At 32.7% G+C, this 14,726-nt stretch overlaps 1 non-coding gene across 2 annotated transcripts; it reads right to left on the reverse strand.

Moving 5' to 3' along the window:
* Window positions 1-1,568: 1,568 nt before the first annotated feature.
* On the reverse strand, window positions 1,569-14,683 carry LOC107447700 (uncharacterized). Of its 2 annotated transcripts, none has more exons than XR_006226346.1 (2): window positions 14,032-14,683; window positions 1,569-2,167 (listed from the first exon to the last, which is right to left on the reverse strand). It is a non-coding gene; the product is annotated as an uncharacterized protein (transcript). The 2 variants fall into 2 exon arrangements; XR_006226347.2 differs by having other exon boundaries at window positions 13,956-14,683.
* Window positions 14,684-14,726: the final 43 nt, after the last annotated feature.

The following is a 14,726-nucleotide window of genomic DNA, read 5'->3' on the forward strand; positions in this document are numbered from 1 at the left end:
TGAAATTTTGATAATAAACTAACCAAGAAAAAAAATTAAAATCCGAACAACTATTTCTATTTGAAATAGTAGCTTTAAACAACGCAATTTCGAATAAGGATGGAATCATCTTGCAATGCAAAAATTTGCTTTCCTTACAAATATAATTTTTTTCTTATTATTTTTTAATTAATTATATTTTTTAAAATTAATGAAAAAATTATTATTACAAAATTACTTTTAAACAAATGACATCCAAAATGTAGGAGGTTGCTGCAATCTGGGAAATATGGTCCAAATAGTTTGGTCAGAAAAGTGCTCCTAAGTTTAGAACCCGTGACGTTGATTTTAATTTTTGGGTATTTCTCTATATCTCGAGAACTTCTTAAGCGAATTGAAAAGTTTTTGCACACAATTATAAAATTCGTTGATAAATCCAAAGATAATTCCATGCCAAAAATAACTTTTAGTAAATATTTATAATTTTTCATTCAATAATGGTTGAAAAAATTTTGAATTGCAAAGTATACAAGTTTTGACACCATTTTAAATTATGTAATTTTACATGGAAAAATACAAAATCTGAGAGAAATCGGTCGAATAGTTCCTGAGTAAATGAATTTCGAAAAAGTCAGATACTTAAAATTAGATTTCTCAGGAACTATTTTTTCAGTCTGATTTTTGTGACTTAAAATATCGTCTGCACTAATTAAGATACTTGAAGTCTCACCCTCAAACATGAATATCCGTTCAATAGATCAAAAATTATTCAGGGTGGTCAGATTTTTTCTTCTTTTTTTTTTTTTCGGTGCAGTGTACATCTTTTTTTCAATAAATTATGCTAGACGTCATTAACTAGCCCTACATTTTTTTTGCCTTAAAAAAAATTAAAATCAGATTTTAGTATCTTGCGCTATCTTTCATATCCCCCCCCCTTGTATGTAACAAGGGGGTGGAAGGGTATGAGCAAAGTCATAAGTCCTCCCTTACGTGCTTTCGTAATATTTGAACTGTGGCAAATTAAATATTTTGTTAATCTTTGTTGAAATCTTTGTTTTGTCTTCGTAAATAGATAGATTTTATCGAAACCGAATAAAATTATCCTCACGACTAATCGTACACACGACGCATCGACGCGATGCACCCCAATAAATACGCTAATTTAGGTTGACTCTCTTCTAAAAAAAGCTGATGAAAGTTACCAATGAAGATAAATAAATGATATCCACTTTTTTACCTTGAAAATATATGATGTTGCGTAATCACCACTCTAAATGTGTATTCTTTGATTTATTTTCAATAATAAATTCTAAATTATATGCTTGACAGGTTTTTGTAAATAATTATTCAAAGGGAAGAGTAAATCAAAAGATTTATCGAAATATGACCAATTATTATTGAGGAAGGTAATTAAAAGTATCAAAGCCAGCTGGATTGCTAGAAAATTGCATGGCGTTTCTGATATCTATTCACGTCTTTCCTAATAGCCCTTTCCATTTTACAACTAAACTCGCCTTTCTCAGTAGTGATTTGTCTACTCCTTAAAATTAATTTGCATGATGCAAACATTTAAAAAATTAATTCGCATTTTTTGTTCTATGAATGATATAGACTTTATTTTTGGCATTAAGAAAAACAATAACAAAACTATTTAACAAAAGCAAACAATAATTCATTTACACTAATATGATTTTTCAGAATCAATTGACTGGCATGATCTTCATAACATAGAATAAAAGAAAATAAAAATAATTTTTTATTTTTACGTATTTCTGTTCAAAGACCTTTGAACAGTATGCCACAGCCACAGAGCGAAAGTTTGAGAAAATTTCACAAAGGGGAACAATACTTTCAACGAAGTGATACCAGGTCGCTGACGACATACAGGACAGGATAAGTTCTGCCTGAACCAAGTCGTAATGCATGTCCTGTGGAAGCTGTGACCACATGTCAATAATTGAGAATTTTGAGCCGCCAATATTATGTCCAGGCAAATGGGACACTCGTCAGTCCTTGAGGTCAAGAGATCGGTCACTCGGATTGCTGGACATTTCTTTCTGTTTCGACGACTTCTTTTCACGATGTTGCTGACCCGGGGGTTTCTTTTCTTCTTTCTAGGTCTCAAGTTATAGTGATTCCTGTTTCGCAGAAAATATCTGTTGGTTTCCATGGTTTGAATACCAATGATCTGAAACAGAATAGCAAAGAAAAATAACGGTACTATGGAATAAGAACTAATGTTACTTATTCATTTAAATTGTATATCATTGCAGACAGAGTTGCAAAATGTTAGAAATCAAGGTATTTATGGTTATGGAATATAAACTGTGGTTATGAGGAAATGTTTTAGTAACTGATGCAAGATGTTAGATATTAGAAATTTTATTGACGATGTTTGTTAATAAACAAAAAATGAATATATCATGCATACCAGAGAAGCAAGCAAAAAAAAAAAGTGATTTCTAAGATGAAATGAGTTTTTGATAAAGTGTGTAATGATTTCATAATAATCGAAGTGGAAGGGGAGAGCGAGGCTAGGGAGCAGAGTTTGCTGGTCTATTGATTTCATATGCTGGCCAATCCATTCATCAAAAGGAATTTTTCTTTTTTAATAACAGTCATTGAACAGCTGACAAAATTTTGAGATTTTGGCTACTAAAGTTCAACTCCGCAGCCGTGTAATTTTGAACCCAATCCAGAAGACAAGGGAACTCCTGGATCCTTATCCACGAATCGAATTAACCTGCATTTGCACTACATGAAGATAAAAACCACTAAACTTCCCCCGGTCAGCCTGACAGCAAAGGGACTCTAACCCATGATCCGTCTACAACTGAGGATATTTTACGTTAGTATAGTGGCCGGTGCGAGCAGGGAGCGGAATTCGTATCGACCAGCCAACACTGGGATTCGAACCCGGTTTACCTCATTGGAAGGCGGATGCTCTATCCCCTAAGCCACCACGGCTTTCAGAAAGAATATTGTCACATGGATAGTTGACTGAATGTGAACAATAACAAGATTCCTAATACGGGACGAAATTTAGAAAACCGGTGTATCTCTTCGCTTATATTTACTTACGAAGCGATGTGTAAACATTCTTTACACACATTCTTTACATATTATCTTAATTTTCTAGGAAGTTTTATTCCTGTGACTTTTGTTCTAATTTAGTCGAAATTTTACCAATCAGACGAGTTCTCTGCAATTGATAAATTCTAACAAGTCGTGAGCATAAAACAAGTATAAGAAAATTAACACAACATAAATAAAGTGTAAGGTTTGCCATATTTTGAGTGATATCCCTTATTTGGCTATAATTCTGCAAAATATTGCCATTTGTAATTTATTGTAACATCATACCATACTAGCTGAGACTTCTTAATTTATTTGTTACTTGTTTCGTTGAAAGGTAAGTTGAAAGAACGCGTAATATTGAATGGCGTGCTTTTCCGAGCTTATAAGCTTGCCTTTAGGTATAGATAGTTTTATGCCTATAGGCATGAAAATCAGTCGGTAGTAGTAACCGGGAAGTTTAACAACGAATTTTAACCCATCTGTGCTTAGCTTTACACGGTCAATCATCCATAGATGAGCACGATAGGGTTTGGTACGATATAATTAAGTGAATTCATATCCCTTGCTGTAACGTAATATAGGACGATAGTTCTGAGAATTTCTTTCTCATATGACTGAACCATAAGATCCCATTCCCGATAATGTAGATAGGAGAAATGATCCTGTCCATCACTCCGCCTCTGCTGAAGGGGTCGTTCATTTTCATGCCCAAATTATTCAGAGTTCTTTACAGATGTTTATCCCATTATTGTTAGATTATATGTGGAAGAGCGGAACTTGTCCATGAAGAGCACTCATCACATCTCCATATGAGATGCTTTTGATGGCTCAAATTCTGCGGGTAGCATAAGTAATTCTATGTACGATAATTTTCACTGCAAGATATATAATCTTGCAGTGAAGAATTATCTGGGCTTTAGGACCGACAAATAACTTAAACATTCTAAAAGCTATTAAACTTTCTTAAAAATCACCGATTTGGTGACATTTTTCCACCTAGAGGAAAATTATCAAAATCACGGCCTTATTCTCAGTTTTTGAAAATTTTTATGAGCCCAAGTAATGCAGCTTTGGAGAAAGTTTTCAAATATTAAAAAATTGGACTACAAACGCTTTTTATTTTCACAAAACTGTGGCTTTTCTCCATATTCACGTTTTCCACCATTTTCAGAATAAGCATAGACAGCGCTGGTTTTAGATAGGCTAAACTTGACCTAACAGTTAATAAATAAAATTTAAAAATTATTTTTTCTTCATGGACTTATCTTTGAATAATTACATTTTATAATTGTGCGCAAAAATTCTTCAATTCTCTTAAAAAGTTCTCCAGTTGTAGCGAAACACGCAAAATGTAAAATTAGCATTAAGGGTCCAAACTATGGACCCTTTAATGTTAACCATCATTCTCCTGACCAATCTGCGGGAACCATATTTTCCAGATTATTGCTGCCTGCTACATTTTTCGCTGGTCAGAAATCTGAATCCGTTAAAAAAAGATGTGTTTATTGAGAAAAAGTACGTTTTTGTGGTTGATTTCGCAGCTTAAAGTATCGTTTGTACTTATTAATCATTATATTTGAGGTCACCACTCGAACCATTAAGAGTAAGTTCTAGAACTTGAAGATCCGATCATTAAATCAAAAGTTATTCAGAGTGGTTCACTTTTTTGGCACGCTGTACATTCCTATACAACTGAGGAGAGGAAAGCGGGTGGGGGGGGGATCAAGTCTTCTCCCCAGATGGCGTATTCGAGCGCTGTCATAGTGAATAAAGTGGTAGATATTTAAAAACCAAAGCTTTCAGAGTTTTTGGCAATTTTGTCAACATTTTAATTTGTGTGAATTACTTCGTGTGAATCTGCGTGAGTATGAGGCTGTGTGTTTATAGGGTACAGCTAGAAATATTACTTTTTGCTAATAAATATTGATGAACTGAAAGAAAAAATCTTTTTTTCATGTTAAAATTTAGAGAAAACATGGAAAATAATAAAGATTAATGATAAGAGAAGAAGAAGAAATTATTAAAATAAAATATTTAAACAATTTCTTATTTATTGAAAAAAAAAACTTACTAAAAAACCGGAAAGCAAAATAAAGAAAATATATAATTTCTTCATCAGCTCTCACGATTATATTCGCAAAAAGTTAGTAATATTGTTTCAATATAGCCAAAGCAAAATATATCAATACCAAAGTGTGAGGAGCTCTCAAAAAAAATTGGAACGAAAATAGAACACATTTTTCTAATAAATAAAAAATTGTTTTAATATTTTTAAAAATATTTTATTTTAATAATTTCTTTTCTTTTCTTTTCTTAAATCTTTATTATTTTCCATGTTTTCTCCAAATTTTAACTTATTTTATGAGTTCTATATGCTTGCAGCTTATGCGCAGTTAATAAAAGTTATTATGTCTTTTTATTTTTTCTCTCCTTTATTTTTATCCTTTTTGTGCTATATTCTCAGTAGTGATTCGTCATACTTCTATGCATTTTTTTTACGTCTAAATTTTAATCAGCGATATCTAATGTACAAAGCTTTAGTTTTATTTCTTTTTAATTTTATGACCGCTGTTGAACAGCCGATCCAATTTTGGTTTCATGATTACCAAAGTTCAACTCCATAGCCTTGTAATTTTGAATCCAATCCAGAAGACAAAGGAACTCTTGGATCAAGCATTGGGAAACTTTTGATGGAACAAAACCCGCATTTGCGTTACGTGGAGTGGAAAACTACGATAGCCACCCACAGTTGGACTGACGACAAGGGGACTCAAACCGATGATCTGTCCTACCACTGAGGATAATTGAAGTTAGCACCGTGGTCGGAACGAGACGGGTGCGGAATTCGTATCGAATGTGATTCGAACCCTGTTCACCTCAATGGAAAGCGAACACTCTTTCCCCTGAGTCATCACGGCTCTTTACCTTATTTCTGACAAGGATTCTTAAAATATATTAAGAGCGCTGTAATTAATATGAAATACAGGACCTGGGATGATCTATGGTATAGAGCACTCACCTCCCAATGAAATGACCCAGGTTCAAATCAAATTCTTATACAGAGCCGAGATAGTTCAGGGGATAGAGCGTTCGCCTTCCGATGAGGCGAACCGGGTTCGTATCCCAGTCGATACGAATTCCGCACCCGGTTTGCACCGACCACAGTGCTGACGGAGAATATCCTCAGTGGTAGACGGATCATGGGTTAGAGTCCCCTTGTCGTTAGGCTAACCGTGGGAGGTTCTCGCGGTCTTCCTCTCCATGCAACGCAAATGCGGGTTAGCTCCATCTAAAAATCCTCCACGAAGGCAAATTTCTCCCAATACTCGATCCAAGAGTTCCCTTGTCTTCTGGATTGGGTTCAAAATAGCAAGGCTAAGGAGTTCAACATTAGTAGTCGTAAACCCATAAGAAAGTAGGTCGGCTGTTCAACGACGGTTATAAAATAAAATTATAAAATTCTTATACATATACAGGGTAATTCAAAATGAATATAGCGATTACAAACGGGTATAAGTATTGAAAGAAAAAGACTTTATCGATAAAATTTACACTGAGCCACGTTCAGGTACAATTAAAGTGGAAGGCTTCTCCGTACCGCATATTCGACAGCTGTGCATGCAGGGCCTGATTATCACCTAGGCCCAATAGGCACGGGCCTAGGGCCCATACTTTCTTAAGGCCTCAAAAATTAGTAAAAAGTTCACAATATTACTATCTTTTTAAATACTGAAAAAAAAAACCCAGTTTTTCTCAAAAAATGCCTCTTTTTAATTTCAAATTTTCTTTATACTGTGATAAACCAAACTCGTGTAAACATTGCACTAATCAAATTCGAAAGTACAGCTGATGTTGAATTGGTGCAATTTTTACATCAACGGCTAAATTGAATGCACTGAATATGAATTTTAATTCTTTTAAAAGTGTTATATTTATATGAATTATTATTTAAACGTGTTTTTAATTTTCTATGAGTAGCTATAATTTTTCCTCTTTTGGATATTTTTTAGTAAAAATTATAATTAATAACTTTAATATCTTAGCATACATGATGAACTTATCCTTAAATCTAATAAAAAGTCGGCTAGCTTTGTGTTGGTTTAAGTACTAAAAAAAGAAAAATAATAATAATTACAACTTACAATAAAAAATAATTCAGCTGATCAGTGACTTTTAGCAAAAATCACTGATTTCAATTGTTTGTGGTCACCAAACTATTTTTATTTTTACACAAGATTGCTTTGTTGTTTTATGTTTTGCGTTAATACATAAAACTTTATCTTAGAAAAATTATCTTCAATAGTCTGCTTTCAAAATTTCTTAGAATGTTTCTCTTGAATCATGCAGTTCAATAGATTCTTTTTCATTATTAGGACTACTCTTCAGTAATTTAATTTCGAAGTATTTTGTTAGGGGCCCGGAAAATTTGGTGGGCCTTGGGTCTGAATTTGTCTTGATCGGTCCATGTGTGCATGTTAACCTTACCACTTATGTGGAACTTTGCTTCATCGCTAAAAATGAGACGATTGGCCATTGTTTCATCCTCCATGCTTCTCAGATTAAACGTAGCGTAATTCATACGGTTGCCGAAGTCTTCCTGCTTCAATTGCTGCACACGTTGAATTCTGTACGGTCTCAGTTGCAGCCTCTGTCTGAGAACACGCCATATCGTTGTTTGTGGCTACTTCCTTTTTACGTCGATTTTCGTGGGCTTCGTTAATATGTGAGGCGAATTCTTTCAACGTTTTCCGCTGAAACACGTGGCCTTCCGCTACTTTTCCCTTTGCACAAACATCCTATGCCATCTGCTTACGTTGTTCCCATTTGGAGGTTCTTGATTGTAAAGCTGACGAAATCTTCTCTCCACTGTGATAACAGGATGACAATTGCTAAATTCTAACACGCAGAATGCTTTCTGCACGGGACTCGCCATTTTCACTAATGAACTAGCGCATGAGCAGGATTCCGCTTCACTGCGCCTTACGTAAAGAAATTTTGAAGTTCCATCTGCATTCCATGATAATTTAATCGATAATTTTTTTTTCATTAAATAGTTATAGCTGTTTGTAATCGCTATATTCGTTTTAAATTACCATGTACGACTATACTCACGGCTAGCACCAACCATAGCGCGGCCTAAAAATAAAAAAAACCCCGCTTGTTAACGGATAATAGGTTAGGGGTAATAGCCCTTACAATAAGCTAATTGTGGGAGGTTTTGGTGTTTTTTCCTTCCATGTAATGCAAATGCAAGTCTTCAATTCGAAAAGTCTTCCACGAGTACAAGGCTGTCCAACTGCTTGAACCAGGTGTTCCTTTTCTTAGGTTGATTTTAAAATTGTAAGACTATGGATCAAATACGCCGAAATACAAGAATATAACATAATGTAAAACACATAAATGCACATGTATACATAACAATAAGCTATGAATCACCACGCAATAATAAATCTCATAGTTATTTAAATGGTAATAATTCGCAAAGAGGAGCCATAACCTATTCTCACAGTATCTACCATTTTAAACACTTATTTTATAGCATGTTAAGTTCCTATCATCACAGTATCTGCTATCTATAACCACAATGCCAAGAGTTCTTCCTATAACTTTAATTAATTAAGCATCGACTTCAATAATATTTAGGCACTTTTTTTATGGCCCCTCAAAAAGGAATAGTACCAAATAATTAATTTAAAAACTGCAGTCAATGAATTATTTATAAATTATGCTTCTTTGCATAAACAAGTAAAGAAATTTCGTTGATAACCATCGTGATAACTATTTAATATTTTTTCATCCATTACCTTAATACTCTTTTTGGAACATAATTTATACATAATGACTACTATTTGTCATACATTTAGTGGAAAAAATAATGCGTTTATATGCTATCCTTCATATAAAAATAACAATAATAATTAAGATGAAAAATTTATAAGCAAAATTAACTTACTTTTAAATAGTGCTTTTCTAAAGACTAAGTTTTTCAAACTATTAACATATGCTTGAAGTTTTTCAGATTTTAAATTTCGTTTGCCAAATCGATTTGTTGCCATTGTCAGCTTAAAAACCATTTTACTAATAAACTACAAAACTGAAAAATCGTACTTATTTTTAACCAGACGACAAATTTTATTAATAACTTTTATTAGTTCGCAACGCTTAACTACTCCCTCTAGCGTATAGGTTATTTTCAGGCTTTTATTGAAGTTATACTTCTTATGCAACTTCCAACAAGGTTGCGTTAATAGTTTAACGATACATTTTTATTGGCCGGGAAATCACGTGGTAGGATTCAGTTTTCCCTCATTCATTTCCATATTGTTTTGGTTCTCACTAGCATAAAAATAATAAAAGTCATAAAAGTATTGTTTTTCTATAAATATTTTTTTAGTTTGTTTTGATACACATATAATTTAATAGGGTAGTATTTTTTATTTTCAAATTTAGTGGATAACAATTGTAAAAAATGAGTGAAAACAATCCCACGGACAATGCGACGGATTTAAGGTTATGTCAAGGTACGTCTCTTGTGAATATCAATTGATTGTTAGGTTCTGAAATTACATTATGACGCATTCACATACATTATTAGGGTAGACTATACTTGAGGGTGCCCCTTGATTCTCGCCAAGTTGTGATTGCGGTTGATCGCCAAGTTGGGCGATGTTGAAACCCAATCGTGATTCTCATTGGTTTAGATTTTAACGTTATTTTTAAATGTTCAACGGTACATGTAATTTCAGAGGTCCGTTAGTTCTACGTTGGATACCGGCTGGTAAGATTACTTTTGAATCTGGTCTATAAGATGGAAGCTATGTGGGCAGTCATAAAAAAGGATTTAAGAAAAAAATGTGACCGCTAGTGTTTTCGATTCGTATTTCGTCTAATTTATTTGTCGATGGAGGTGCTCAGATTCTATTCATGATAAATTTAGACAGTATCTAACTGTTATTAGATAATTCTGTGCACCTAAATCTGAGAATATTCAAGCTTAATAAAGAAGTGAGTTGTTTTTTTCCTTTTCCTTCGGCTCCTACTCCATTAATTTTTGCTTTGATTCAAAATCTCTTTTATTGGGTTTATTAATTTTGCTTATATTGAGTTCATTGCAAGTTTTGCCGATGTTTTGTTGAAATTTTCCAATGTTTTATTGAAATATCATTATGTTTTGGCCGCCATTCCTGTTACCACGATGACCTGCTCAAACAGGAATAACGCCAAACATAAGTCGCCAATTTCACCAAGGGGCACCATCAAGTATATTTTCCCCCATTATTAATACAAATACATTTTCTAGGGCGAGACGATGAGGCAACCACAAGCACTTCCACTGGTCCAAGAGGTCCACGAGGGAAAAATGAACAATATCACCGTGATTACAGAGCACGGAAGCGAGTGGAACAGGAAAAAGTGTCGTTGAATAGAACTAGTGATCCTTCTACGACTGCTGATTCTCCTACAATTAACGATTAACGTCGCAGGTTGCGAAGTTTAACTTCTTCCGCGCGGAGGGACTCCATGCACCATTTTTTTAATTTTTTTTAAAGTTTTCATTTAGTTTTAAGTTTTATCAGAATCATTAGCAGAGTACGACGCCATATTTTAGAAGCAAATAAAAAGCAAAATTACAGATGTATGTAATACGGTAAAATAATTTTTTTTTGTTTTCAATTCATTACAAATTGGAGTGAAATCAACATTGCTTATCTCATTCCAATGAATAAATGTGATTTCAGAACGTAAAGGACGGTAACAGTTATAGAATATTCTTCTCTATAGAATAGTATATATTTCTGTATCTATATAATTCGAAAAACAACAGCAAAGAATCATCCGAATTTCTTGAAATAGTATCATTTGTGTGGATAATTAATACATTTTTATCGTTTTCTTGGAAAGTATTTTTTCATTTTGAATGATAAATTTCAACTACACAACAACGCCTCCTATAGTACGTTGCGATCGCGAATATCATGATTTATTTACTAGATGCAATTTTAAAGACGCCTAGGCATAATTTGTGTAAAATAAGGACTAATACTAGTATTATTTTCAACAATATAGATATAGAAAACCTTAGTTTGACATTGTAATAAAAAATTCGATCATTTTATACCTTTAATAAGATATTTTTAATAAAATATAATGTCAACAACTTAAGGCAAATTAGGTCTTTAAACCTCAGTACAAGTTATTAAAAAAACTGCTAATACTTTTTTTTGAAAATTAATGCTAATTTTTTTAAAATTTTTATCTTAACTGGGTATAATATGAAAAAAACACAACTACTTCGATTTAGTAGAAACAACATATGACGCAATGCTAAACGAATGGAATTTAGTTGTTGTTTATTTAGTTATTGTTATTAGTAGTTGTTGTTATTTGTTTTAGTTGTTGTTGTTTATTTAGTTGAGTTTAGTTTCAATAACTTTTCTTTATAATGCAATAAAATCTGGCGAGCAGCTATTTAAACGATCGAACACTTCGTTTGTTTATTTGTGGCTTGAAGTTAGGCTCGCAGAAAATACCGTTCATGGGTTAAATTTAGTAGGAACAACACAACCTGTGACGTAGGCTATATTATACCCAACTGCAATGTAATATGACATAAACCACCTATCTTAACTTTTGCACGATTAAATTTGACTTCCTTTTTTTCAATTTTATATAGAAAGGGAATGGAAATGTCAGAAAAAAATTTACGCAAACGATAATAAAATGCTTACTTGTAGTGCGATATCGTTTTGAAAATGTTCTCCAAACTTAATTATAACAAAATAAACCAGTTAAAATTTTCTTTTGTTATTTATTGTTTATTTGAATTAAATATTGCTTATTGGATTACTATTAATTGTCTATTGAAATTGCATATTATCTGTTGGAATTACATTTTTTCGAAAATTAATGCTCATTTTTTTAAAAATTTTATTTTAACTGCCATGTAATATGACATAAACCACCAATCTTAACTTTTGCACCATTAAATTTGACTTATTTTTTTTTTCAAATTTATATAGAAAGCGGATGGAAATGTCAGAAGAAAATTCACGCAAACGATAATGAAACGCTTACTTATAGTATGATATCGTTTTGAAAATGTTCTTCAAGCTTAATTATAACAGAATAAACCTGTTAAAATTTTCTTTCGATATTTATTGTATGTTCAATTTAGGCTTATAAACCTTTGGCAAATAGAAGGACAGATAGCACAATACAGAGAATTACAGCAGGAAGATACATCCAGGATAACAGCGGGATTCGGAAAAGCTACCTCCACGCTTTGCACAGCGTTTGTGGGCGATACTGATCGGCCAATTTTTCTTTTAAAAATTTAAAATGGAATCACAATTTGAGTATACCAATTTTATACATAAACTAGACATATTCGGCGAACTAAACACTTGTTATGAAACATTTCGAATAAATAATTTTTGAGTTCTTATTTAAAACTAATTTATACAATAAATTTATTGATACCATGTTCCTCTCTCTCTCTCTCTCTATCTCTCTCTCTATATATATATGTATGTAATTTTGTAATATTTATGTTGCTCTAATCTTTCGTCATAAATTCAAATGTAAAACTAATATTTTGACTGTTCACTCACTGTCATAANTTTTGCCATTTTGGGTATAACTGTCGAACTCTGCATTTATGAATTATAGAACAAACTACGGATGAATGCATTTGTTTCCAGTTAAGTATGTTATAAATAACGCTGTTAAGGACTAACTAAAGGGATTCTATAATGTGTAGCAACAAATTCAATTTTAAAGAAAAGGATATTCATTCAGTTAATTGAAGTTTTTAAAAATGAATCCAAAAATATTTAGTTTCTTATAGAAATGTTGAAATTTCAAATAAATTTTGCAAATAAACTGAATAATAATACTGAATTACAGTATACTCTCGATATTTCAAAGTTAAGGGGCGTTAAAAAAAGATAGTTCGAGATAGCTAGTTTTCGAGATAACAAGGTCAGAACTAAAAAGTAGAAAAATATATTCTAAAATATGACTCAAAAAAGTAGAGTCATGAAACATACGAATAACTACTATTAAATATGAATTTAATGATAGTTGAATATAAGTCTAAATATAACAATAATCATTTTATTTTTAAAAGTAAACAAAAATAATTATGCATAAAAGAGAAAAGAATTGGTTTACAATAAACTGACTTTGTGATTTTTTCGAAAAAATTCGACATAACAAGGTTTTGAGAATAAACTCTACGACATAGGAATTCAAATTAACATTAAGCGGTCACCTTCAAATGAGTTGACCCAGGTTTGAATCCCAGCGATAGCTCACGATATCAATTCTACATCAGGATCACACCGACCACAGTACTGACGTAAGAAATCCCCGGTAGTGGTAGACGGATCATGGGTTAGAGTCCCCTTGCTGTCGGGCTAACCGTAAAAAAGTTTCCGCGGTTTTTATCTTCACGTAACGCAAATGCGGGTTAGTTCCATCACAAAGTTCTCCAAAAAGGCTAGTTTCTTCCGATGCTTAATCCAATAGCTCCTTTGTCTTCTGGGTTGAGCTCAAAATTACAAGACTACAGAGTTAAGCATTGGTGGTCGAAAACTCAAAATTGGATCAGATGTTCATTGCCTTTTTTATATATACACAAAAAAAAAGAACTTGAAGATCCGATCATCAAGCATTCTGAACGTATTTATATCTTTGTAATTACTACAGAGCTCAATAATTTCATTATTTCGCTCTGCAGAACTCAGAATGAAGTACATTATATAATTAGTTTGTACAGCATTTTTTTAAAAACTGCAGTTTTTGACTTATTTTTAAAATTATAAGCAGCATTTTTTATACTCTGTACATATTTATTATTTTTAATGGTGGAGGGTGGCAAAAATATTTTTACTTACACTTGAAAATTAGCTTGGAACGGCCTTACCCCGTGGTCTACAATTTCTATAGAAACAAATATGAAGACTGACTCACCTTAAGTAGCTCAGCAACATCACCAGGGGTAGTAAATCATATATTTTTTAAAAACCTTTTCACAACAGAAGTAGGACACTCACTTCGATTTCACTACTGCCGAGGACAGTTTTTGTGAACACTGAGGTTTATATGCAAACTCGGGGGCCGCACAAATTGCTGTTGTAATTAAAAAAAAATCAGGTGCGTACTTGAATGCAGCTATTTGACATTCTCGGCATTTAATTTTGTTTCTTTTTATGTCTAACATTGCCATTTTCAAATATATCAGGCTATCTGCAAAACTCCCAACACATTTCAGTCGATCGACACATAACTTATAATCCTATCAAAACCGTTTTTTTTTCTGCTTCGGCTAAATGAGATAAAAAAAACACCAATTTTTATAAATCTTGATAGTTTTATGGCAACCAATTCCTTTTTTTAAATTTCGACTTTAGCAAAAAAGAGCAAGTTTATGTTAAAAAAACAAAATTCTGGTGGGAAAAACAAATTGTCCTACTCCTCTTTAAGCATAAACGTGGATGAAGCGGGTTCGAATCCCGCTGTTACCTTAAATGTATCTTCTTGGCTGTCCTTCTCTGTATTGGGTTATCCGTTCTTCCATTTGACAAAGGTTTATAAGCCTAAATTGAGCACACAAGCTGCTTGCAAATGTACGTAATTCCGAGTCCCGCAGTGGACTGATCGTTAAG

The sequence above is a fragment of the Parasteatoda tepidariorum genome, chromosome 10, assembly GCF_043381705.1.
Source record: "Parasteatoda tepidariorum isolate YZ-2023 chromosome 10, CAS_Ptep_4.0, whole genome shotgun sequence".
Taxonomy (NCBI): Eukaryota; Metazoa; Arthropoda; class Arachnida; order Araneae; family Theridiidae; genus Parasteatoda; species Parasteatoda tepidariorum.